This window comes from Pogonomyrmex barbatus, unplaced genomic scaffold, assembly GCF_055798465.1.
Source record: "Pogonomyrmex barbatus isolate J1 unplaced genomic scaffold, ASM5579846v1 scaffold12, whole genome shotgun sequence".
Classification (NCBI taxonomy): domain Eukaryota; kingdom Metazoa; phylum Arthropoda; class Insecta; order Hymenoptera; family Formicidae; genus Pogonomyrmex; species Pogonomyrmex barbatus.
In genome coordinates, this window is record NW_028297108.1 from 3,399,736 (window position 1) to 3,416,952 (window position 17,217).

The window sequence follows — 17,217 nt, forward strand, 5'->3', positions numbered from 1 at the left end:
ACTCGCGGAGTTTCTCTCTTTTTCTTTCTTAAATTATTGTTGTATTATATTTTGCATAATAATGCACAATAATATAAAAGATTTATGCACACAGAAGAAAATGGAAAAAGTGAAAAAAGTTATGTAAAACAGTAATAATGGGTGTCATTATATGCGCTCGCAAAAGTAATTTGCAGCGATGCACCAGTTGACTTAATTGCTTTAATTTCCGGATAGAAGAAGGAATATTTTCCGGAAGTCCTTTGTAATTCAAACTCTTAACTAGAATAGAAATTAATGCGATGAAAGGGGATAAAGGCGCTCGAATACTACTTTAAGATCTTGAGAATTTTGCGGAAGACTAAAACATGAAGGAAAGGCGGAAAAATTAAATTTGGATCATCCAGTGAGACTTTTACGGATATGTTTCGACAATTGAAAAAAAAAAAGATTATGAAGTGAAACATAAAGAATATTGAGTAGACATGATGTTCTTAATATCGAGGAAAATATATCCTTTTCTTTTAAGACATTTTTTACGACATAATTATAAATGAAAAAAAATTATATTATCGAAAAGATAATAAATTTATAAAATGATATATAAAGATTAATCACATAAAAACAAATTTATCCGTGCTTTAAAAATAAAAATCAATTTGGTCGTCATTAAATAAATTTAAATGCCACAAACTTGAACAAACTATTTCATAAGTGTTGACATTATATCATAATGTTTTTACAATTATTGTCGCTCGATTTTCGTATCGTAGAATTTTCCATATTATAAATCGCCATTAATGTCGAGTTTCGGGAACCGCGGGTGACACGTCGAAAGAAAAATGTGAGCGCGAGAGTTGACAAAGCTAAATATGCTTCGAAGGTACTGAAACGCACCACTTCTTTTCGCGGCGCCATGAACCGAGAACAAATGTAGAAACTTCAGAGCTGAAAACCGGGAATTCTTCGGAGTAAAGAGGAGGAGGGCGGTTGGCGCAGATCGTGCAAGCGCTGATGGAGAAGCGAGGAAAAATTTACGGGAGCTGGACCGTTTTCATTGAAATCCCAGGTCTAGAAAATCGCGAAATCGTTGAAATAACGTCGCGGCATCTGAAAACCTCGCGGAGATTCGATATTCGTCGCTTGTAAAAAGCACCAAAGCACCAAACGCAACCGAAAATTACCGTCAGACAAGAGAATTGCGTTCCACTATTGCTTGCTTATTCCGATTTTAAACTTCTACATCTATATATGTCTCTTACTCTTATAACTAAATTTTATAATTTATTTTATTAATTTCTTTTTAATGAAAAAATTGCATAATTTATATTATTTTAATTTATTTTACTATTGCATGTGACATTATGTTTGCATTGCTTATTCAACACTCGTGATTTTACAGCACGCGCATTTCTCGCTATTCTCCATGATTTTTCTCGTTTTTTTTGTCATTGCTTCTTTCGTCCTCTCGACGACTCCTTTCTTCCGCGAGAGTGCAAACTTTCTCCATTCGTTCTCGGTTCGCGGTTCGGGAAGAAGTGGTGCGTTTCGGTAGCTTCGAAAACGCGTCAGTTCCGCACGATTCCACACGTAACATTTTGCGAGGCGCGAAATGCTTCCGCGAGCGAGCCACAGAGACAATGCCCATCCTCGGCACAGATACACACATATACATGTGTTACGTTTCACGTCTCGTCCGGGAACATAAAGTTTCTGTGGGGATAATTTTATGGAATATTTACAACGTCGCATCTCGACTCCGCACGAAAAACGCTTCGCGAATTTACAGCGTGGAACGTGTGTAACATCGCCGCTCGACGCAAAACTTATTTCCGTTTTGATTTGGCAAACGTGACGACGGGCGAATTAAACGCTTGTTAGAAACGCAAAGCTTCAATGTTAAATTTACCTACCATTATCTTTTCGTAATTATGCACAAACAATGATAAGTCACTCTAGATTCATATCGAACAAAATCCGTTGCGCGCAATGTTGAGACATGCGCGCGATAAAAAAAATCCAGAAGTATCTTTCCCAACACGAATTAAAAGAACTACATACCGTGATTGTTCGCCGCGTTACCCTCGAATAAATCTGACGATGGTACTTTCGCTTAAAAAAATTGGTCGTTCTTTCTTTACAGGACATTTTCTTTATTTCTCCTGTGAAAACAGCTTGCAGTTTTTTCCCCCCGCTCATTACGAACGAACGAACGAACGAACGAACGGCTTGCGCGTTGCCGTTCCCCCGGGGGACGAAATTAAAGTAGGAGGATAATTGTATTCCACGCCCGCGCGGATGTCCAGTTTGTTGTTTCAGCAGCGGTCGCGTTGCTGAATGCGCGGAATATAGCGCACATTTATTCTCGCACGGGCACTAAGCGCGACCGTTGCGTTATGCACACGAGCACCGTCGCACCCCCTCCCCCTCCCCCCCACACACACACACACACACACACACACACACACACACACACACACATACACACACATACACATACACATACACTCCATCGTCCCTTCGTCGTAGCGCGCATCTGCATCTGAAATTTACGCGTCTCGACGTGCCTACCTTTTGATATCAGGCACGTTCAAACTTGTCCAACTTCCTCGTCGAGCAACCACCTTGCACGGCCCTAAACTTTCGCGGAGCGCGGGGATTCATCCCCCGTCGCTGAAGTTTCGTCTACATTTTGACCGCGTGGCTTGACACGCATTTGGCACCGACCCTATCACCCCCGAAAACGTAACCCGCTACACGGCTGAACACACGTAAACCTGACGATTCAGAACAACGGGATTGCACGCCGGCTGTCCCATCGCCGGCGATGTTTCTCCACGTACCGAGATAACGTCCGCATATTTGCCAATCCTATGCTGTGTGAATATTTCTCAGGGTGTTTTATCATATGAAAATATCGTAAGTATTTTAACCATTGCATAAAATATTTTTGAAAAGATTTTAGAAAAATAACTAAATTATATTGTAAATACATCTTATTTTATCTATACAGTTCTAAAACTAATAGCATTTTATTTGCGATGTAGTTTTATAGATTTACTGAAAAGAGTTAAGAGTATTGTGTACTAGCAAAACAATACGTAGTCATTAAAAGCATTAATCTAATTGAGTGTTATCTTTATTAAATTATATGTGATATATTAAAAATACGTATAATAAATGACTGTAATAGAAAACATTTAAGATCCGCACGTTTATTTTTCTCCCGTTTCTTCTTGCCTTCTTTGTGCTTTTTATCTTTCCTTACTTTCGCACCGGCCCAATTAGATTTCAACGCCCTTTATCGACATTTACTCCGTATTATAATAGGTCAGTCTAATGTAACATAATTTTATTATCGTTGTATACATATATACCGTCTATCGGTCTACCATTATTTTCGTCTCCGCTCTCCCAATTAGGGCTGCCGCCAATTTGATCTCTTGGACAAAGCTCCGCCGCATCCGATCCTTCTTATCGAAAATTACTAATATCCGGCTACATACAAGATAGGAATTACCCCGGTCGACCAATCAATTTGCCATGGTCCAACCCTCTTTTTATTCAGATTGGAATGGATATGCAACATTCGTTCGTGTCGAAGAAGATTCCGATGAGCGCAGCGCGTACGTAAGAAGCAATCCACTCTGGAAATGCAATGCCGTGGCCCACTTTTTCTGTGCGCCTACCTTCTCTTTCTTCTAATGCTAGTTGCATCCTTCTCATTCGCCTTGATGAGAAGGATCAATAACGAACTGCACAAATATAGATCAACTGTCGCGAAATTTTCTTCAAACAGACGGAATCATGTTATCGATAATGTGGAAAAGATAAACTTCAGTTCGCACTTTACGAGTTATAAATTTAGTATTTTTCAAATAATAATACTTTAAAATTTATAATATAAAAATTTTGTCAGAATTAATGCAAAATATTGAAACCGATCTTAATTTTAAACTTAATTTTAACGTTTAAAGTTATCATTTATATTAAAAAATTTATATTAAAAAAGTATCATCCTAACAATACATTAAATATAATACAATATATTTTGTAATACAATGTAAATAAATATAATAACTTAATTTACGATATTTACGATATTTTTCTTATCGAGATATTTAATCAATAATTATTTATTATAATTTACACGCTCCCTGAAGATTTATTATATCGCTCCCTATCTGTAAATTATTTAAATGAATTACGCTTTCGACAACCTCTGCGCATTTTTTCCTCAGGGACAGGGGACAGGGAATGAAGAAAAAGAATCCTTGTTGCCCGCGAGGAGTTTCTTGCGAAGGTGAATTAAGTCGTAATGAAGTACGTAGTGAGAGAGCTTGGCTTCTGTCCCTGGGTAATGCCTCTCTTTCCCCGAGGACAGGCTTTGGCGCGAGGGAAGACCGCTAGAACTACGCTCGGCAAGACGGTATACGTGTGTATTTGTGTGCATTTGTGTGTATTTGTGTGTGCGTGTTTTTTTTCGCGCACAGCGCAAAGAAAGCATAAAAATAGAGAACGAGGAAGAAGGGAAAGTTTGCGCGCAGGTGGAAGTATTTTTTAAGAGACGTTTTACGCGCGATTGATCCGCACGACCGTCTGCGTTCTCGCGGTAATATATTTCTTCTCTTTGTATTTTATTTCTCTCCTGTATGTGCATCCGCTTGAATCTCATTAAATATGAACGAATCGGGAACATATGTACAACGTTAATCCACGTTTTATCATTTCTGTTAGCTCGAAATGTTACAAATAACTTTGCCAGTTTTTCAAATTATTTGAAAAATTAGTTAGAACAATAGACAACATTGATATGACAATATTAATAAATTGAATATAAAATTTAATATAAAAAAATATAGGAATTTGACGATGGCAGCGTTAAAATAAATTCACTGCAGTACGATCCAAATTTTTTACGTAGATGTTGAATTTCTAAGTCGCAGGATGATAATTTCAAGAGAACAATGTTGCGGTTTGGACATTCCTTCGCAAATTCCAAATGAAATGTCAATAAAGTTACATCCGAAACTCGAAACATCGTGCATTTGGCGAACACGCCGGTGGGTTTCCGCGGATCCGCTCGACTAAAATAACTACGCGCTACGCGTTTCCAGGGTAGTCTACGTTATAAGTCTGTTTAAGCGTCCCGGTATTATTAGCGATAATTATTGTTGCGGCCGACCGCAGCGGAAAACGAGAGCTACGAGTTTAACTGACGACGGTAGGTGAGCAGGTGTTCCGGCCTTCTCTCCGCCTTACAACGACCTATATACTTGCCTCGCATCGTTGAACCTTGACGCTATTAACCCCCGCTATGCCGTGGCGAACGCGATTTTCATTAACCCGACCACGCGGAATACCATCAATTCTTTTTACCTTCTAATCAGTACTTTTTACGTTGGGTCTCTCTCTCTCTCTCTCTCTCTCTCTCTCTCTCTCTCTCTCTCTCTCTCTCTTTCTAGGGGAAGTTCTCGGGGTAGGTGGGATTTCTCGTACGCCGCGAACTGTGTATTCACCTTCGCTTATTTTACATCTATGCTGGCCGAACATTTTATTCCCAAGATTAAATCCGTATTGGCATATAGCTTGTCTCGTATCCGCTACTTTGTAAATCATACATTAAAAAAAATGGAAGATTACGACTATCTACTTTTGTATGTGCATCTGATGTTCCTTGTTACATTTTTACGATAGTTCAACGCGATCGCATGCATAAAAATGTTAATTAGACTTTGTTAATAAAAATTATTTTGTTAATATTGAGCTTAAACCTTGCTGGCAAGAATAGCAGTATAAAACAGGAGGAAAAAGTAGATAAAAAAATTATAATGTAAAGTTTTTAGATTTTATACTTACGAAGACATAAAAAGCAACACGATAATAATATAATAACGATATATTGATTTTCTAATAAATACATTGTATGTCCTGTCACATAGAACTATAATTTATATTAATGTAATACAATGACTCAAATATTATTTCTTTATATTCAGCATAAAAATTTCATTTGATATGAATAAAATTTAATTATTTTTTACTTGCTTAACTTAGAATGTTAATTCAAATATATACCAACTGTGAAATCTTAAACAACACTGCAGTTGCAATTAAAAATAAGATTATTATGCGAGCGTTTGCTGCCTTATATAATCAGCGTAGCTGTAATCACGATCTATAACTCATTATGACTTACGGTTAAATAAACATCCAAATAGTAATAATTACGAAATTTCCGGGCATTAATTTGAAATACGTGTGCAAAATGCATTTCGATTACTGCTCGACAAGTTCTCGAAATCCTATCATTGGACGTAACTTTTTACACAGTCCTAAGTAAATACGGAACTTCTATCGAGAAGCCAATATTTCCTTCTCAAATCATCTCATTTACTCTAAGTAAATATTATGATAATTTCGTAATTCCGTTTTAGAATAAAAATTTAACTAATATTAAAATTAGAATTCAGTGTATATCTAAAAAATAATTAGATTATCTTTGAAAGAGAATTTAAGAAATCAATCACAAGATCACAAGAGAAAAAATACATAAAACTTTTAAGAACAAAAAGTGTTGTAATCTAATATCATTACGTTTGCCTATAATTAAATATATAATATAAATTAGTCATAAACATTGGTAAACTATAATTAGAAAATTAAATTTAATTTTCCGTTTTTAATAATTTATTCAACTTTTTATATAACTCAATTTACTTTGATTTTTAAAGGGAATTTAATTTCCTGAAATTTTGTTGAAATAAATGAAATATGTAATATGAAATATGTTGAAGTATATGAAAATGAATATATTCTTACTTTGACTTAAAATCTGCGCGTAATTCGGTCAATGTCGCGATTTCGGTCAGTCTGCGCCGAGGGTCTAACCACAATGCAATCTTCCGACAACTATGAATCGCACGGCTTAAGTCGTTAAGTCCGGCTGCAATTAATAACGAGAACGTCTGCGGCGTTGCCGGAAGCGTAACGCGGGGTGATAATCATGCCCGGTCGTAACTCACTATGACTTACGAGTGACAACAATAACCAAAACTGCAATTGCTAAATTTCTTGCAAATTTCGTTACCACGCAATATCGTCTGCCGGCCGGTTTGAGAATACACGGGTGGAGATAGAGTCAATCACGTGGACGCTCGCAAATTTTATTTTCGTCCTTTCCGCTCACGCGAATTTTCAGGCGATAAGCGGACGAACGACCGGTAATTTCGTCATCGCCCCGTAATATTACCGTGTTCTCGTTACCGTAATCTCGTAAATCGTGGCCGTCAGTGTGTTGCCGGCGCGGCAAAAGATGGAAAGAGAAAGAGGGGCAGAAAGAGAGAGAGAGAGAGAGAGAGAGAGAAAGAGAATGCCGTAATGCCGTCGTAGTGCCGCAACGGCCTTCTCCAGGATCGGCGAAATTAAATTTTCATCCGACCGCTTTGGCCTCTTTCCTTTTTGGATCCGCTTCCATTCGCGCCTCGAGTTCCTCTCTCCTCGCACTTCTCTTTTACTTTCCCGACTCCCCATCTTTTGCACCTTTCCTCTGTGTCGGAAGCAACGGCAAATATTACTTTCCTCTCTTTCGCATTTCTCCGATAATCTCGCTCTGAATTTTTCTATCCATCGATCGCATCATCTCATTTTTTAAAAATTGTAATCAGATTATTCGCGCCATGTGTAGCATTATTAATAATTTGAAAATAATTCGAAAGCGATATGTGTATTTCTCTAGAATGAACACGGATTTCTTTGAAATTTGCACCGAAAAATCGTTTTAAAAAATTCCGCTTTAAGTTTGACGATAACGAAAAGCTTATTTCTCACGAGCTCACGGCGGAATAATCCATTATGTTCGGAATTGCACATTGAGGCTCATTACGTTTCTCCTAATTTCTCTCCCTTCTTGGGAGCGGTTCGCCTCTCCATGCCCTTTATCAACATTCTCACGAACTAACGTCGCGTTCTGAATTCCGTCGCTATCTATCGTGCGATCTTATTTCTGAAATTATGGCTGAATTATTCGCGCGATATATCACCCGTGATAATTCAAGTTACGACGGGAAAGAGAAAACGATTAACGTCCGTTGTCGGCAATGGCTTTCGTATATAGAGACAGTTTAAGTGCAACGCGTGCGCAATAATGAAAACTTTATACGCGCCTCATAATAATTTATTGTATTCGAAATTGCGCCTTGAGAGAGTCTATCATTACGTTTCTCCTAATTGTATTCTCCTTCGCTCGATTCTCGCGGTCCATGTTTTTTTTTACGGTTCCATGCGCTTTAGCGTTCTCACGAATCAAACTTGCATTCTTTCGTTTTTCGATCGATAAAATCTCACGAGAAAAGATGAAAAAAAGAATCGCGATTTCTGAGTTCTACGCGCTTCGTAGAATTTGTAAGTGTGTTACATACAGAAAGGACCGCAAAGCGAAGATTTGCGTAGAAATATTTGTTCATTCTCGGCGCAAAGTTTCGCGAGAGTAACGACCATAAATCGTATCGTGAATTCCGCACAGAGGGTACGCTGACATAACAACGAAGAGTCGGGCGTCTCTAGAAATTAAATAAGATTAAATTAAGCGGACGAACTCCGCGCACTGTAAGGTACTCTAAATAATTGCGACGCGCGCCGACGGCGTTTCAGTCTGTCTGCGTGACTATCATAGGGCTGTATAATTTCTCTGTTTGTGCCCGTTTTGTAGATTTGCTTTGCTCGCGGCAAAAGCGAGTCGCCGAAATTTAACCGGTATATTTAATATATTCAAGAGAATAGAAGAAACAAATATACCTGCCGTCCGAACGATATCAAAATAAAAGCAGAAGTGAAATATTCTAACGGCGAAACGTTTCTAAATCATTTCCTCGGAAAAATTTAACGTGTTGCTGAAACTACAATCGTATCCTCGCATTTCTGAATGCGCTTCTGTTCTTAACGCGGTTGCAACAATAAACGTGCGCGCACCTGGGCGCGACCAAAACCGAGCCGTCACCGACTGCGAAGGAAGTGCATTGCGCGCTCCACCTCCGCCTTTTTTCTCTCTAATTACATCGGCAATTATGAAAGCACCTTATTATTATCAGCTCGCTCTCTGGCTCGTCGGCTCAGGTAACGAGCGGACGGACATTGTGCTATCTTATCCCGCGAATGTTTTTCTTTGTCGGCGGCGCGGAGAAACCGGCCAACCGCGCACGATCGATCCGGGACCGAAGAATAACATCGACCTGACTTGTCGACGCGCGGGATAGCTTCGGGAGGCAACGGAAATACAAAAAAATTAATTGATTTCGTAATGGACACTTGAATATATTATAACGTGTAAAAACCGGGCGACATCGTTTCAGTATTGTATATGTTTTATTTAATGAGAATTTCTAATTTAACATTTCTCGAAGAATTTTTACTATTAAATTATTTTTACTATTAAAAAAACTATTAACGGAATTAACGAAATGTAAATTAAAAGGGATATAAAAAGGGAAGCAAGACATTAAATAAGATTAATCGTAAAATAAAATCGATGGCAATATCAAAGTAAAAATAAAAAGATAAATTGGTCAATGCAGATGTGATACTAATTTTTTTTATCATTATCGTGATTGCTCTATTTTTGTTTCTCTTGTGGGGCGTATGCCTGACCGATATTTTTTTAACTGTGTCGATAATATCGATTTCAATTGTGACGTTTCGATATAAATTGACAGCCTGTTTTCGAAAATGTCATAAATAATTTGCAACGTCCGTCTGCCTGCCGGCACGTTTCCTCACAATATATCACTATGCTTTCCCATTTCACACGAATACTGACTGAAATTTATCTCAAGGCCGCAGAAATACTTTTATAATTCGATTAAAATTCGATCGAACGTGCGTAAATTGTTAAATTATTTTCATAAAAGAAAAATATTAGTACATATTAGGAATGTAACTTTTCTTGTAAAAATGATTGTGTTTATTAAAATGAAATAATTGTTATTAATAATAATTGTTATTATTGCTGAACCGTAGTGCATGTAATGAAATATTAAAAATCACAGAAATATTTGTTATTGTAATTAATTTACAATGTATTTGAAAGCACAGTATTAATTTCAAGTTGTATTTTTCTTTCATTTGGCCATGTACGGATCTAAAGATAATTTTATTGAACTATTAATGTTTACGTGAAACGTTCAAATTAATTGTTAGAATATTTAGCAATTTTTGCACTATAATTATTATGTCTAAACGTCCTGAATATATATTTGATCTCAAATTTCTAGATACTTTAATAAAACCATTCCTTCCATGTATATATGAAAAATATATTATACACTCAATATTATTATCTCTCTAATCAATATCGCTTCAAAATAGACGTTCAATAATTATAATACTAGAATATCATGACAATTAGGTGTATTTATCCTGAATACTTTGTATAACTATATGACGAGTCGACAGAAACGCTTTAAACAGTATTCGAATATAGCCACTGCCATAATCTGCACTAACGAGGGATTAGTTTCCAAATCGTTACCGTTTGAATATTTGTACGCAATTTCAATTTCCAATACATGTTATAATTACACAGATATATTTTTATATAATATATATATTTATATATTAGTCAATAATATTTTTCAAAATTTTTGTCATATTATTTTCACTAACTTTTTATTTTTTATTTAACAAACATCATAATGAATAAAAACTCGTAACCATGTTAATGAAAAATTAATTTGCAATTTTTTCCAGGCTAAGTTATTATAATTACTTATAATTTATAGATCAGCCATATTTTCCTGCATATTTTATGCTTTTCGCTTTTCTTTTTATAGAGAGATAGAAAAAGAGAGAGAAAGAGATGATATTACGGCAGCTGAAAATAGGCAGCATCAGTAAATGAAAAGTGACCATTCGGTACATTGCGTCGCGTCACGTCATGTTGCACCAAAAAAAAAAACAGAAGAGAGCTCCATGGGCGCAACGTCCCATGACACTTATAACTCGAGAGCTTATTTTCGCGGCGGTACGTGTTCTCCACGAGTGGGTAAGCACCCGTGGAAACGGTTTCTAACGGTGCCATCCTGACCCCGGTCACGCATCGTACGGGCGAGGAAGCGTCGTTAGAAGATGGGATCTCGTAGTCGCTGCCGCTCGTGAGGCGCAAACGAACCTTTACGTATTTTCCTCCTCCTCTCTCTCTCTCTCTCTCTCTCTCTCTCTCTCTCTCTCTCTCTCTCTTCCCCTCGTGGTACCGCCTAATTACCACGCGTGTTTTCCGTAGTTGAAATTAAATGAGAGCGGCCCGCAAAATTTTGCGCGAACGTCACGCGTCAATGGGTGAAAATTGAATTGTAACATGCTCCGCTTCGAGTTTTTATTTCGATTTTTTGACTTATTTACCTAGCCATGTGTACAAAGCATGTACGTGATAATGTAATTAAAATTACATGATGATATTCGAAATTATTGCTTTTTAACTTTTGATAAATTGCCTATTAATTAAATAAAAATCACGTCACTTAGTAAAATTTTTGACGAAAATGACTGTTCACAATTTTAGATGTGATTTTCTAAAATCTCCAATCTTTATTTTGGAGTAATAAGCGCTCTTACGTAGTACGTGTTAGCTATCTTTCTTTTCTTATAAAAAGATTTTCAGTTCAGAAAATCATTACGGTTAAGCGATGAGAAATTGTCTTTTTGATACTATCGTTATAATCTAACGCAAACTTCATTAGCAAAGATATTGCGAAGAAGGTAACAAAGGCGCACGGTAGATCTGCATATCCTCGCTCACACTCTGAACCAAATCTCGAAGCGCTTTTCCGCACAAGAGCCGTTGTTAAGGTATAGTAACCTCCGGCAAGCTCCGTTATGCAAATCGGAGCGCGTTACATATGGCAGCGCATGCAGAAACCACTTCCTGCGACGTACGCGTGTAAAATCCACGGCATTTCCTCATCGTCGCGATCTAATTCGTATTTCTTCCTATTTTTCGAACTTGGACTTTTTTTCGTCATTTGTCGAGTCTTCTATTTATTCTCTTCACGATGGACGAACTTATAAATTTTTACTCTCATGAAAGAAAAACATTCGCGAATTATTTCTATTGTTTGCGCAAACTTTCATTATCCGCGACCGAGTATGCTTGCTATATTTATTTTTCTTTCCCTCTTGTTTTATTGCAACATCTCGTTGCAGATCGACCGCACGTCAGAGATAAATACTTTTTTCTTTATAGAAAATAAATTGAAATAATGGCGCACTTGTTTTTGAAAATAGCAGTTTCTCATACCTAGAAGCTAGGTAGCTCAAATTCTACATATAAAGCAATCTTTATTTTTACGAGTTATGTTGTCGTTCATACGTTTGGAGTTTACAATATAGCACGGGAATAGGATTTGCATTCTGCATGAAGTTGCTCACCGTGTATACGTATAAATTTTTCCGTCACACAAATCTGACGAGTTTCGTTCATGCTATGATTTATTTAATCATTGAATAAATCTTATGCTATTTTATTTCATCCAACTATATTAAATTTTTATATTATGCAAGTAATTTTTTTTTATCTTCATATTTCTTATTAATTTCAATACAAATTATTTTTAAAGCCATGAATCATTCCACTTCTCTATTTTACTTCTTACTATCAATATATGATGATGTTTCTAAAGAAAGTGCATTTACGAAGAAAAGAATCGATGAAGAATTCAGGCCTGTTCCCTCCACGAGTACATGTGACTGACACGCATTCTGTCATTTTACACGGCAAAATTCCGCAACTTCCGACCGTCAGCAGACGTATTCTTCGTTATCCATAAACAATTTCCCCTCGACGTTGGGAAAACGAGTCGCCCACGACAAGCTGTCAGACGAAATTGCATTTAACATCACAGCACGTTTCCCTTTATCGTAATCCCCTCGCGAAATTCCTTCTCTTATGGACCCTTTCACATTCCTTTGCAATCTTTTTCGCCCCCTCATTGCAGATTTTGTGGATCTATCTTATAAACGAACTGCTTAGTTCAAGATAAGTGGCATAAGTCAAATTTGCAAAAATTTTAATTAAATATAAATATTACATTAATATAAAATAGTATAAAAATAAATACTATATTAATATATAAAATCTTAATAAATAAAACATTTTATTTAAATATAACATTTAAATATAATTTTTATAGTCAAATTTTTATTAAGTATTTATATCCCTATCATATCCTTTTTTCAATTAAAATTTTATGATTAACATTTTAAATATATATAAACTTACCAACTTTTAATTCTCATTTTATAATATTTTTTTATTTGCTCGAATTTTTTAGTATCTCTACCTATCCGACCAAAAATTCATTAAAATTTTTAATTCATAAATTATAATACTATTTATAATAATAAATTATTTATCAAGATTTTTATAATAATATTATTATTATAATAAATATTCCAATTTATTCATATTATTTTTTAATTAATGTTTTATAATTTTTATTTTAAATGGATTTATCATAGATTTCATTAGATGATATTAGATATTTTTAATTTTTAAATTATAACATTGTCCTATCTGTTTCAATTCCATTCAATTCCGAATTCCCACCTACCCGAATTTTCATAATATTGCTACCTATCTGTGAATTTTAATAGTATCTCTATCGACTCGCGAATTTTCTCTTTCTATCTAACCGAATTCCTATTTTATGCTGGTTGATCTAGCAGGGTTCCTAATCCTGCCGTGATTATTAAATGGGAAATGTATTCAGAAAAGAAATTTACTTAGAAATCTATGTTTAAAGACATAGATATTTTATATCCCCCCATAATTACATGCATTGCATGTATGTATAAAAAATCAATCTCATTTTGATCAGTACATTATTGTTTAATGATTTTATTTATGATTTTTCAGGCCAGATTGAACCTATCTTGTTTCTGGCCACGTTACTCCATCGGCTCCACGTTACTCTGTCGGCTGCATAACCAAAAATTCTGACTACATATAGTCAGAGATGATAGGAAGGAAATATATTCCTTCAATTACCGGCTAATTATCAATGCCGGCAGATTTTTTGCTCGATTTTTACACGCGCATGTTGATCATAAAATCATGTTGATCGCGGGATTACATTCAAACATTAATAGAATATAAAATTTGTGATAACAATTTGATAACATTCTTAGTTAATTCATTAACAACATCACGTTTTTTCGCAACACGCATGATTAATTTTCAATTCAAATTAAGGAAATTCGATTATATATCATGAATAGAATTTTAAAAAGTTGACTGATAAGTTGAAAATATTGCATAAAAATAGAAAAATGAAAATAAAAATGATTGTAATTTATATAATAAATAAAATATACTAAAAAAAAATTTAAGGCCCATATTATTCGTCAATATTATTTACGATCAAAACCGTTTAAATCTCACCATAAATCTTATGATAAATGTTGCTTTAACTTATATAAAGCCATTCAAGTTATTAATTAATATAGATGGATAGGTTATACATGATTAGGATTATATTATGATCTATTATGTATATTATTTTTATATGTTGTTCTTACATATATATTTAATTTTTTAAAACATTTAAATTTATATATTTATACTTTCTTGCGAGATTATTTAATAACTTTTACGTAATTAATACAGACATCTTGCAATTGAAATGAAAGTCAATATAGAATAATGAAGCGTCAACACAATGAACTCTATTTCATGAGTTCTATGTGTCTATACATGTTGATAATAATAGAAGTCATGATAATAGAATAAATCAATAAATGATATCATACCAGGATTAAATATGCACCCCAAACTGCTTAAGTCTATCTATTTTAGGACAACGAATCTGTGAAGACATATCTAACTGCAATATTTTATATAAAATGTAAATATATAAAAATAATCGAATATTATTTTCACAGATTTATTGTCCCAATAAAAAAAATTCCTCACTCACCGATCTGATGCGCAACAGCGGAGTAAATCTGCCACGTGGCTACGATGATTCTGTAACACACAAACAAAACATTTAAATTATAGCAGCGCTCTAAATAATAAATATTTTAAAGAATAATTTTTATTGAATCTATATTTGTTTTTCAATTAGATATTTATTGAAAAAAAAATATATAAAATTTTATTAATTTATTATATAATTTCCAAGAAACATCTTTATACAAATAAATTCGTATGAAATTTTAAACTGTTTTTCTTCCTCGAACTATAAATTTTTAATTATCAAAATTTAATAATTCAAATAAATGCAAAACTTATTAATTTTAATTTTGTTTTGACAAGAAATGTATATTTACCCCAAGGTTGCTCCACCGGTGCCCGTGCCTCTCCTAGGCCTCCTCCTCCTCTCAAGATGTCGGGTCGTCGGATGTTCTCGCAGCACAGGACACTCGCGAAAAATACTCGCGAATTATTATAACCGCGCGCAGACTAATTTTCCTCGCAGGACGAGGAAAAGTCTTTTAGTCCGATCATTTGTACGGCACTCCCGAAGCAAACGCGCGGCGCGACGAACTGGCTGCAGTTCGTTCATTCACAATTAAATCGACGGTGAAATGTTAAAAACCGACGATTGCGTAAAACGCATTAATCAACTTTGCCACATAAGAGTCATTTCACGACTCGTGGCTATGCTGTGTTATTACATTATTAATAACAGTAATATTACTTAACGTTAATATTAATGTTATTAATAACGGTGCAACGGGTACTGTTAGCTTCTTCGTCTTTGGGATTTCCGTTGGGGAACCCAATGAAACCCCTCGGAATACTAAGCCCCTCTGCCACGTCAAGGCCATACCCTTTAGAGGAGTTATCGTTTACAAAAGTTAGTGAATTTCAAAGGATTAAGTCGCGCGACATATGTATACACTTTATTAAAAAGCCGTGGTTTCGATACGTTTAATCAATCGTTATATAGAAGCATTTACTATTCTATTCATATAATGCAGCAGTGTTTGGTATCAATGGTATCATTTAGCAATGAAGAAATGAAAAGAAACGCGGTGCGACGCGCCCTGCTACCTGCCCGTACGAATGTCGATTAAAGAATGTTAGCGCGTGGAGCGCTCGTAAACACATTATCCGCTAGCCACGGCACGTAAACAATTCTCAAGGCTACAGTAGCAACAATGTGTATGAGACAAATATTCAACAATATTACAAATAATATCTAACTGATACAAAGCGCTATATCATTTTTTGATGACTCAACATTAAATGCTGTAATTGTTATGTTTTAAATACCTTCTGAATAATCTATTATCGTGCATTTGTTGTTTTATTTAATAGACTCGTTACGACTTATCAAAAATAGATATGTAGATATTTTATATATTTTATGTAATTATGTATATTACAATAAACAATTATTATAATAAAGTAACTAACTGTCACTATGCGTATGTAAAATTATAAAATAATATGCAAATTACAATACAGTCTATTCTATCTAACAATTTAAAAGTACTCAATGTAAAGGGTTAGATCTATTATAAAAATAATTATCCGTAATTCGTCGTGAATCTATTATTATATCTATTATATGTATATTTTGTGTGGAAAATTTGCAAATATATCGACAAACATCGTCGAAAGTTTAATATAATTTATTTTATTAATATCGTTTTGATTTTAATACGCTATAAATATTAAGAGTAAATGTTTTATTAGATTATTGTTCTATATGTCATTCATAAAAAGGCTGTGTAAATTTTAATTGTTGGTACTTTTCCGCAATGTTAATCTTTTGCTTTACTTACTTTACAAGCGTAACTGTGTCAAATGTTTTGTATTAATATTTGTGAGATTTTAGTGGCAAATATATAATATATGAATATTTTATATAAAAGTTTATAATATTAAACAATAAATGGCGCGCATGAAGCGTGCGTTTTGTAATTTTCTAATAAATATAAAAATTTATACAATTGTTTATGTAGCTATGTTTAATAAAAACAAATGAAAATAACATTTGTACAAAAAGACGAAATAAATACAAATTCTCATATAATTGATCGATATAATAATATAATAATATAATTAAACTCAGCTGTTAGAATATTTAGTATTATTGATAATAAAAAAAAAATAAATTTTTCTTCTACAAAGTCTATTCTTGATATTATAATTATGATTTAAATGCTATTCTTCTCTCTCTCTCTCTCTCTCTCTCTCTCTCTCTCTCTCTCTCTCTCTCACACTCACTCACTCAC

General features: G+C 34.6%; 1 protein-coding gene and 1 long non-coding RNA gene across 4 annotated transcripts in view; one reads left to right on the plus strand and one right to left on the minus strand.

Annotated features, from left to right (window-relative positions):
* Window positions 1-15,979, minus strand: part of LOC148937657 (uncharacterized) — a 167,969-nt gene extending 151,990 nt beyond the window's left edge. The window contains exons 1-2 of the long non-coding RNA XR_016138113.1: window positions 15,301-15,979; window positions 14,946-14,995 (exon numbers count right to left, since the gene is read on the minus strand). This is a non-coding gene — a long non-coding RNA (uncharacterized LOC148937657). The remainder of the gene's footprint in view (window positions 1-14,945; window positions 14,996-15,300) is intronic.
* Window positions 1-17,217, plus strand: part of stet (stem cell tumor) — a 352,773-nt gene that overhangs the window by 182,254 nt on the left and 153,302 nt on the right. The window lies entirely within an intron of this gene.